Here is a 10,000-nt window from a genome sequence, read left to right on the forward strand (position 1 = left end):
AAACGGCTACATGATATCATCTCCCCTTACATTCCTAGAACTTACTTCCTCCGCTCTACTGAGGATTTTGTAGACATTCTACGAATCCTGGCATCATTAGATGCTAAAAATCTTTTCACTGAAATTCCTGTATTAAGAACAATCAATATAATTCTTGACTATATTTTTAATAATAATGACATCCCACCCCTCCCATATCCCTGAGTCTACTTTAAAAGAATTACTTGTCACTTGCACCACAGAACTTCCATTCAGGTGCCCAGAAGGAAACCTTTACGTGTAGTAAGATGGGGTAGCAATGGGATCACCGTTAGGTGTCCTCTTCGCTGAAGCCTTCATGTCTGCTGTAGAAGGATCAGTCTTCCAGGACGGAGAGTTAAAACCATCTATCTACTGTAGATATGTAGATGACATCTTTGTCAGCACCCCTTCTTTTGATTTGTTAGAAGATATACGGTGCCGACTTCAGGAAATTTCAGGCCTAACTTTTACCACTGAAATTAATAACAATGGTCTACTCCCCTTCCTGGATGTGCTGGTTGATTCTACTTCCGACAACTTCATTACTAGTGTATATCGAAAACCCACCAACATGGATAAATGCATGAATGGCAAGAGCGAGTGCACAGACAACTACAAGAAAGGTGTCATTAGAGCATATGTAAAAAGAGCCATATCAGTGTGTTTCTCGTGGCAAGCATCACACAGTAAACTTCAACACCTTAGACAAATGCTCACAAACAATGGGTATTCTAACACTGACTTTGATTCTATTACCAACAAAATGCTAGAATCCCATCTCACAATCAAAGAACCACAGAATCATAACTTCATTAATATTTACTACAGAAACACCTTCACTAGTAATTACAAAAAAAAAAGATGAAAGAGTCATTAGGGATATCATTCATAAGAATTGCCTTCCTACAAATGAGAACAACAAAATCAGAGTTCTCATCTGCTACAAAATCCAAAAACTTCCTCTCTGATCATGTCAAACAATTTGTCTAGGCGATCAGACTTCACATCCAGAACTAATGTAGTGTACCAATACCACTGTTCTACAGGAGATTGTAATCCCCTCTCTCACACCTACATTGGATTTACTAGATGTAAAGTCAGCCGTCGCCTATCTTTACATCTACAAGAGGGAGTAGTCAAAGAACATCATAGAAATTTCCATAACGCTGCACTCAGAAGGGATGATTTGATCAATAACACCAAAATTATTGGATCGAGCAATGACCCTAGGAGACTACAATTACTCGAAGCCTTTCACATTAAAGACAAAGCTCCAGTCATAAACATCCAGAGCAATCTAATCTCTTCTATCCCATTATATATAAATAAAAATCCCCCACTCTCCCCTCCCTCTATCCCTTCTCTCTCTCTCCCTTCACCTCCACCTCCTCCCTCACCCTCGGTGACCACACCCGCCTAACCCTCCCCCACCCTCCAACCCCCTTACCCCTTGACCTCTGAGATCCCTATTGTCTGCCCTCTTTTGTCTGACCTGATCTTAGGTATATATACATCGGTCATCCTCGGCTTGTCACTCTCCCTTCTTTCTCTCTTCCCTTTAAATGTAAGTCTTCGTATTTATTTTCATAAAATTGTCATCTTTATTAAATTTATGTAATTTTTTTTCACCATTACTGTTACCATGTAATTTTTGTTATTTCAGTTATATCTTGTTATTGTCTTTTACCTTTACTGTTACCATGTAATTTTTTTTTTATTTCAGTTATATCTTGATAATGTCTTTTTCAAGACGAAACGTCGATTTCAAATAAGAACACATGGAAGAATATAGAGATCTAGTTTTAATTCACCCAGTTAATGGAAAAACTCTAATCAGGAAAATCGAGAATACGAAGAAAAAACTGAACAACTACAACAATGCTGTCGTTTTTAACTCTACCTGTATTACTGAGAACCTACCCCCCTCCTTTACTAATATATCTATATATATATATATATATATATATATATATATATATATATATATATATATATATATCTTCTACTACTAAAAATCTGTGACCCGATCGGTTTTCCCAATCCGTCAGAACCCGGCAGAATGCGGACACGCTGACCCCTGTCCGAGAGTAAAGGTCTATTTGATTTTTTTGGCAGGGCCCGACGTGATATCAAGGGCACGTGTACATTCAACCTGTGAAAGATCCCTGAAACTTCAGCAGTAATGAAACGAAGAAACCGCCATTTTTGGAAATGGGTTACAGAAACGAAAAACAAAACAAAACAGCACCTGTCGAAAAACAAAAAGCAAGTTGTGTTTTTAAAACGAGAACATGCCGCTAAATTTCCAACGTTATATCAAACTTGCAAGGATTTCTCCATCAAGGAATCAATAAAGTCATTTCATCGTAAATTTTTGTTGTCTTATAAATAAAAGCGGTTTCGTGTCTGTCTGTCTGTCTGTCTGTCAGACTTTTTTCTCGATTCGATCGATTGACTAATTTCGTTTTCGACGACTCAACCTTGAACCGTGAACGATCATCGTTAGGCCATGGACGCTCATCGTTGAGTCATGGACGATCATCGTTGAGCCCTGAACGATCATCGTTTTGCAATGGACGATCATCGTTGAGTAAAGAACGATCATCGTTAAGCCATGGTGTCGAAGTTCTCGAAGCTGCCGAAGTTCTCGAAGGTGCCGAAGTTCTCGAAGGCGCCGAAGTTCGCGAAGGCGCCGAAGTTCTCGAAAGCGCCGAAGTTCTCGAAGGCGCCGAAGTTCTCGAAGGCGCCAAAGTTGTCGAAGGTGCCGAAGTTCTCGAAGGTGCCGAAGTTCTCGAAGGTGCCGAAGTTCTCGAAGGTGTTGAAGTTCTCGAAGTTGCCGAAGTATTCGAAGGTGCCGAAGTTCTCGAAGGTGCCGAAGCTCTCGAAGGTGCCGAAGTTCTCGAAAGTGCCGAAGTTCTCGAAGGTCTGGAAGGTCACGAAGTTCTGGAAGGTCTCGAACTTCTGGAAGGTCTCGAAGATCTCGAAGTTCTTGGTGTTCGTATTTCTTCCGAGGTTGTAGAAAATTTCAAGAAGCACTATTACGCAGGCTACAACAATTTTTGTGGTAATGGTGGAAGAGGACACAGGCAATACCAGTTGTACTATTTAGAGCGTAGGTTCAAGACATTTAAAAGAAAGTACCCCAATCGTGGTCAAGGTTGCACGTTGGACACAATGCCTCTGACCGTATCCAGGGGTGCCGAAACGGAGAAATGATAATTCGTATTTGGACCTATACTTTTATTATGACAGAGACCAACAATTAAAGATTAGAACTGCCCGTGTAACACGAAAGCGAAGCGAGCGATCCGCGCAGCGGGTCTTGCCGAAGGCCAAGCACCCCTGGCGTAACCAGGGCTGGCGTAAGCCAGGTGCTTGTTTATATAAATATATATATATATATATATATACAGGCAGGTGAAAAATGTAATCACACATTTGTCAATCACGTGAAAACCACTGTTGAAGTAAAAAAGACTGGAGACGGGGAATCTATATATTTCGATTGCAAACTGCAATCCTCTTCAGTAGATACAAACTGGAATAGTGAGTGCTACTTAAGTAGCACCCTTGACATGACAAAGGGGAACATTGGGAGAAGTCTCTACCCTCGGCTTACTCCGTATGTGAGGTCAAGAGGCAAATGTCTTTTTAACAGGCTGGTCATGAAAAGTCCTGAAATTATAGCCCCTTTGAAATTTTCATATTGGGCTGGTATTCAATTATAGTAGATTCTATCATTTTTCTCCTGAACTCATATCTAGATTTATGAATAAGCTCAGCTTTGTTCCAGTCTAAACAATGTTTAAATTCTTTAACATGTTGGAACACAGCTGAGCTTTCTTGTCCATATTTAATGGAACGCTTATGTTCAATCATCCTAGTATCCAAATCCCTCCCAGTCTGTCCGATGTAAACTAAGTTACAACCTTTACATGGAATCGAATAAACCCCTTGACTATGCTCTTCTTTCAACCTTTGGTGGACATTTACCACATTTTTATTAATGGTGTTAGGGTAATAAATAATTATATTGACATTCTTAATTTTGGAAATGAAACCTGATGAGTTTGGGAGAGTTAGAAAATTGGCCAACAAAAGGTGACAAAAGGTCTGAGAGCAATTTAGAAAGTTTACTCGAACAGGAGCCTCGATTAGAAATAATGGGCCTCAAAGGAATATCTGCTTTATGAACCTTCGGAAGACCATAAAAGTAGGGGAGTTTGGCGTTTGTGACCTTCAGGTAATTAATGCAATTAACCACTGAAATCTTGCAAACTTGTTTGTTGAATTCAGCGGCTGAGGTCTTAAGGACAATTTTGTTGAGCTTTTCGTAGTTTTCCGGGTCATTTAACAAATCATAGGCCTCCTTAACATAATCAGAAAGTTCCAAAATGACAATTTGGTCTCCTTTGTCTACTTTGGTAATAATGATGTTATCTAACTCCTTCAAAGCTGAGAGTGCAACCCGATGTCTTTTTAGTAGGCCACAATCTCTGTTAGAACGCTCAGAAATCCCATTAAGCAAAAAACCTTTGAGGCAAGTAAGATCTTTATCATAATTATTGTTAGCCGAAATATAGAAGTTATACGTTTTTCTAAGTTTCCTTTTATTCCTACTATGGGTTCTTCGTGATTAATGTATATATATATATATATATATATATATATATATATACACATATATGCATATATATACTGTATATATATATATGTATATATATATTTATATATATATCTATAGATATGTGTGTGTGTGTGTGTGTGTGTGGTGTGTGTGTGTGTGTGTGTGTGTGTGTGTGTGTGTGTGTGTGTGTGAGCGAGTGTGTGTGTGTGTGTGTGTGTGTGTGTGTGTGTGTGTGTGTGTGTGTAAAAATATATATAAAAATATATATATATATATATATATATATATATATTTTTTTTTTTTATTTTTTATTTTTTTTTTTGACAAGTGGAAAGACAAACGGTTGGAGAGAGTGGTGTAGGAAAGTTACAGGATGGAGCAGATGCACTTTATTCTCGACCGTTTTGACAGTTTTCTTCAGAGAAAATTATGCAGACAAATAGGCATACACTTCTTATGTACATCTGGTGGGTTGTCTTAGAGCAGAGCTCGCCGAATTGTTCATACGTGCCTATAGCGAGCGCAACTTAGGCAGACTATGTGGTCGGGTGATCGAAAGCGGTGAGGAATGAAGGACTTGGTGTCTCAATCCGTTCTGCTTTATTGTGCGAGAGACCTTGGTTTATATAGTGAGCTCCGGGTTCACGCGGCAGTCTCACTGACCTATTAGCCATCGCTTCGTGACCTGATGGGCTGCCGTACCTGTATGTAAGGCGGCTCGTCCTAGTAGCCAGTCAGCGGCTTTGTACGCGGATCGTCTCGGCGGCCAAACAGCTTGCCTACGTCTCGTGAATCGTTTTTTGGCGTGGTAACCAGATGCCTTGTGAGGCGCATGCTAGGTTCACAAACCCTTACATAAGAACATAAGAATGAAGGAGACTACAAGAGACCATAGGACCTACGCTATGCAGTTCCATGTCCATTACCACCTGTCATCCACATCCATAAAGTTGTCTAACCGTTTCTTAAAACAACCGATAGTTTCAGCGCTCACTACATGGTTACTAAGTCTATTCCATTCGTTGACCACCCTATTAGTAAACCAATTCTTTCCTATTTCCTTCTTAAATATAATTTTTCCAATATAAATCTATTACTGCGAGTCCTGCCCTGTTGTCTTAATATGATAACCTTGTTTGTGCCACCCTTGTTAAATACTTTGATCCCCTTGAACACCTCTATTAGATCACTCTACACTTTGAGTCTTTCCAGAGAGTGCAAGTTAAGGTGCCTAAGCCTCTCTTCGTAAGGTAAATTTCTGAACCCATGTATCATTTTGGTAATTCTCCTCTGTACTGATTCTAGTGAACTGATGACCATTCTATAATAAGGAGACCAAAAACATACCGCATAGTCAAAGATGAATCTAACTAACGCTAGATAGAGTTAAATAATTATCTCTGCACTTCTATTCGTAACCGTCCTAGCAATGAGACCTAATGGTCTGTTAGCTTTATTCCTGGTGCTAATTCACTGTTTCCTGGATTTAAGGTCAGGACTTACTAGAACTTCCAAGTCTCTCTCGCACTCAGTTTTCTCTAAAAACATGTTACTTAAGCTATATCTGTTTTCGGGGTCGTATAGCCTTACGTTTAACACGCTGCACTTTAAGACATTGAAGTTCGTTTGCCATTTCTCTATGATTAGTTGATTTTGCTGAATTTATGTAAGCTGTTTCTATAGTGTTGCTTCTCATATTTCCATACCAGCCTATAGTATCTCTATATTATTACAATTCGGTAAATGGCCGTGGTCCGTAGCGTGTAGTACTAATGAGTTAGATGTTCTATGGTGTTGCATGTTGTTCTTGTGTTCATAGATTCTTGTTCTGATTCATCGTGACGTTTTGCCGAAGTAAGCTGCGTCGCATCCGCCACAGGAAATTTTGTGCACTATGCTGTCTTTGTTCTTTCTTTCAGATTTTTTTTTCTGGTTATGATATCCCTCGTCTTCCACCCTGACGAGTGCATTATGTTTACCCCAATTTTTGCGAGGAATTTGGAGATTGTTTCGCCTTTTCTAGAGTAAGATACCAATAAGAAGTCTTTTTCTTGCTGTTCTGTGGCTGTGTTTTTCCTCATATGTGTTCAGCCTTATTCTTCAACTTCTGTAGTAGACACGGTGGATATTTAAGGAGTCTTAGACGTCTCAGCCGCCTTGAATATCCACCGGGTCTACTATAGAAGCTGAAAAATAAAGCTGAACACATATGGGAAAAACACAGCCACGGAAAAGCAAGGAAAAGACTTCTTAGTGGTACCTTACTCTATAGAAGGTGAAACAAACAAATGTGAAAGGGGAAGACATAAGGTGAGGGGACATTTGTATGCTGAAGATGGACAAAATCATGGGACGAAGAAAGCGTGAAGGACCACTAGGGATATTAAACATGCTTCTATTTTTGTTCAGTCATGTTGGATTCTTAGATGATGGCTGCTTCCAGACATTTTCTTCAGATTCTATATGGCTCTTGTACTAGTAGCTCTGGTAGTTGCTACTGTTCCTGTGTGCAACGCAAGCATTGGTTGTGACATCATGGCGGACATCGTACCATTGTCCTTGGATCCGGGTTTTAAAGTCGCGTGATGTTTACCCCAATGTAATACTTGTTACATTCCAAGCACGGAATCCAATAGACACCGGCTTTTATGTCAGGCTTCTCGCCGATGTCTATCATCGCCCCCGTGATGTCTTTTATTCCTACTAAATTGGTACTCTACTTCAAGTTGCTGATTTTTTTTAGTAAAGTTGGTGGTGACGATGCTAGTTGGTAAAATGAGTCGCTTGGTTCTCCCTCTTTGTTTTCTACGGCCTTCCAGAAACTAACTGCATTTTGCTTTCGTTGATCTATGAGGAAATCTGGGTATACTAGTTTTGAAAATGACTGATGTAGCAGAACTCTTCCTGTAGGTATTTTTCACTGCTTATCCTGAGTGTCTTAAGGAAGAAACTTATTAAAACTCTTTTCTTTATCCTGATGTCATTATTGGAGTAGAAGTTAATCAAATAGTTTTTATTAATTGGTTTTCAGTAGACTTTAAATTCTAGCAGGTTGCCATGTTTTGTACTGTGTGTGTCTAGGAAAGGAGGGATATTCAATAAATTCCCAATTTTCTACAAAAATCATTGCAAGAGAAAGGCAACTAAGATTCTGGAAGGCCGGAGACAACAAAACAACTCATTTTACTAACTAGTAAGGAAAGAGAAGAGAAGAGAAAGGCACTGAGTAATAAGGGAAAAGTAGAAGAGGAGGAGGAAAAGGAGAAGGGAGCGGAGGAAGGAGCGATAATGAAGGAGGGGAAAGGAGGAGGGCAGAAAGAAAGGGAGGGAAAAGGAAAGAAAAGTACAGGCAGCAAGGGTGTAATTAGGAGAGGAGATGTAGTGTGTGAGGTTGAAGGAGAAAGAACGGGAATTGGAAAGAGGGCAGGAGCTGAGGAGGAGAGGAAATGAACGAAGTAGGAGGGGTGTGGAGGAAGGACAGGAAATGAAAGGAAAGAGGAGACGGAGAAAGAAGAGGAAAGGGGAGGGGAGGAAAAGGAAGAAAAAAGGGGGAGGGGATAGGGGAAGGGGGCGCTTTAGATGGGTAAAGGTATGTTGGCAGGGTTAAGGGAACAACAGTGGTGGGAGCGAGAGGATAGAGGAGAGAAGGTAGAGGTGGTAGGTGGTGGTGAAGGTGGAGGTGGGCGAGGACATAATATAATATATATATATATATATATATATATATATATATATATATATATACACATATATACATATATATATACATATATAAATATATATATACATATATATATATATATATATATATATATATATGACAGTTGCATGCAGGATTCGGACCCACTGCTCTCAGTCACCCGTAGATCACCTTCGCAGAGCCTTAGACCACTACACCACAGAAGCTAAAAATCCTTGAAACCTGGAATCGAACTGATTCCCAAGGATAGGAAGATCACTTAATCTGCGACCCCAATTTCTGTTTTACTCAAGGACCAAGCTCACCAGTGGTAAGAGGTAAGGACCGGAACGAATCCCTTTCACGCTTATCGCCATTGTAACTATGAGAGAAATTCGCTAATAGCAGCGACATCAATCCGATAATTTTTATGACAGTTGCATGCAGGATTCGAACCCACTGCTCTCAGCCACCCGTAGATCAGCTTCGCAGAGCCTTAGACCACTACACCACTGGTGAGCTTGGTCCTTGAGTAAAACAGGAATTGGGGTCGCAGATTAAGTGATCTTCCTATCCTCGGGAATCAGTTCGATTCCAGGTTTCAAGGATTTTTAGCTTCTGTGGTGTAGTGGTCTAAGGCTCTGCGAAGGTGATCTACGGGTGGCTGAGAGCAGTGGGTTCGAATTCTGCATGCAACTGTCATAAGAAATTATCGGATTGATGTCGCTGCTATTAGCGAATTTCTCTCATAGTTACAATGGCGATAAGCGTGAAAGGAATTCGTTCCGGTCCTTACCTCTTACCACTGGTGAGCTTGGTCCTTGAGTAAAACAGGAATTGGGGTCGCAGATTAAGTAATCTTCCTATCCTCGGGAATCAGTTCGATTCCAGGTTTCAAGGATTTTTAGCTTCTGTGGTGTAGTGGTCTAAGGCTTTGCGAAGGTGATCTACGGGTGGCTGAGAGCAGTGGGTTCGAATCCTGCATGCAACTGTCATAAAAATTATCGGATTGATGTCGCTGCTATTAGCGAATTTCTCTCATATATATATATATATATATATATATATATATATATATATATATACATATATATATGTTGGTACATTGTGACAAGTTGATGAATGTGGAAAAAGAAGTCACGGGTCTAGTTCCGAGTTCCTGAGTTTATTCCTGACCGGTTTCGCTCTATGCTTCTTCAGAGGAATGTGACTCTGGAGTGAAGCTGGCGGTATACATAGTCTGAGTAAGACCGCGTTCCCTCCTTGGAGGTGGGTTACGTTTGGTTGTACAATGGTTTCTAATATACAATGAACAATAGTGATAATAAAGTATACAATAAATTGTTGTGATGTTATTATAAAACAGCTCCGGTGTGTGTGGAATGTTGATCGAGGGTGTAACATTGTAAGTGAAGTGAGTGGTGTAAAAATGTGGGAATCCTAAAAAGTGTCATAAGATAACTTATAGTATTAAATAATATAAAGATAGATATCCAGATAAATAAAATGAATGAAATAAAATGAAAATAAAAATACAAATACAAATATAAATATAAATAAAAATATAAATAAAAATAAATAAATAAAAATGTGCTTATTTAAAGTGACATGACATCTCATCGCATATCGTTGTGTGACAGAATGTTATCAAAAAATACATACATATACAACAA

Source organism: Oratosquilla oratoria, chromosome 4, assembly GCF_046742065.1.
Source record: "Oratosquilla oratoria isolate Oo_2021 chromosome 4, ASM4674206v1, whole genome shotgun sequence".
NCBI classification, from domain to species: domain Eukaryota; kingdom Metazoa; phylum Arthropoda; class Malacostraca; order Stomatopoda; family Squillidae; genus Oratosquilla; species Oratosquilla oratoria.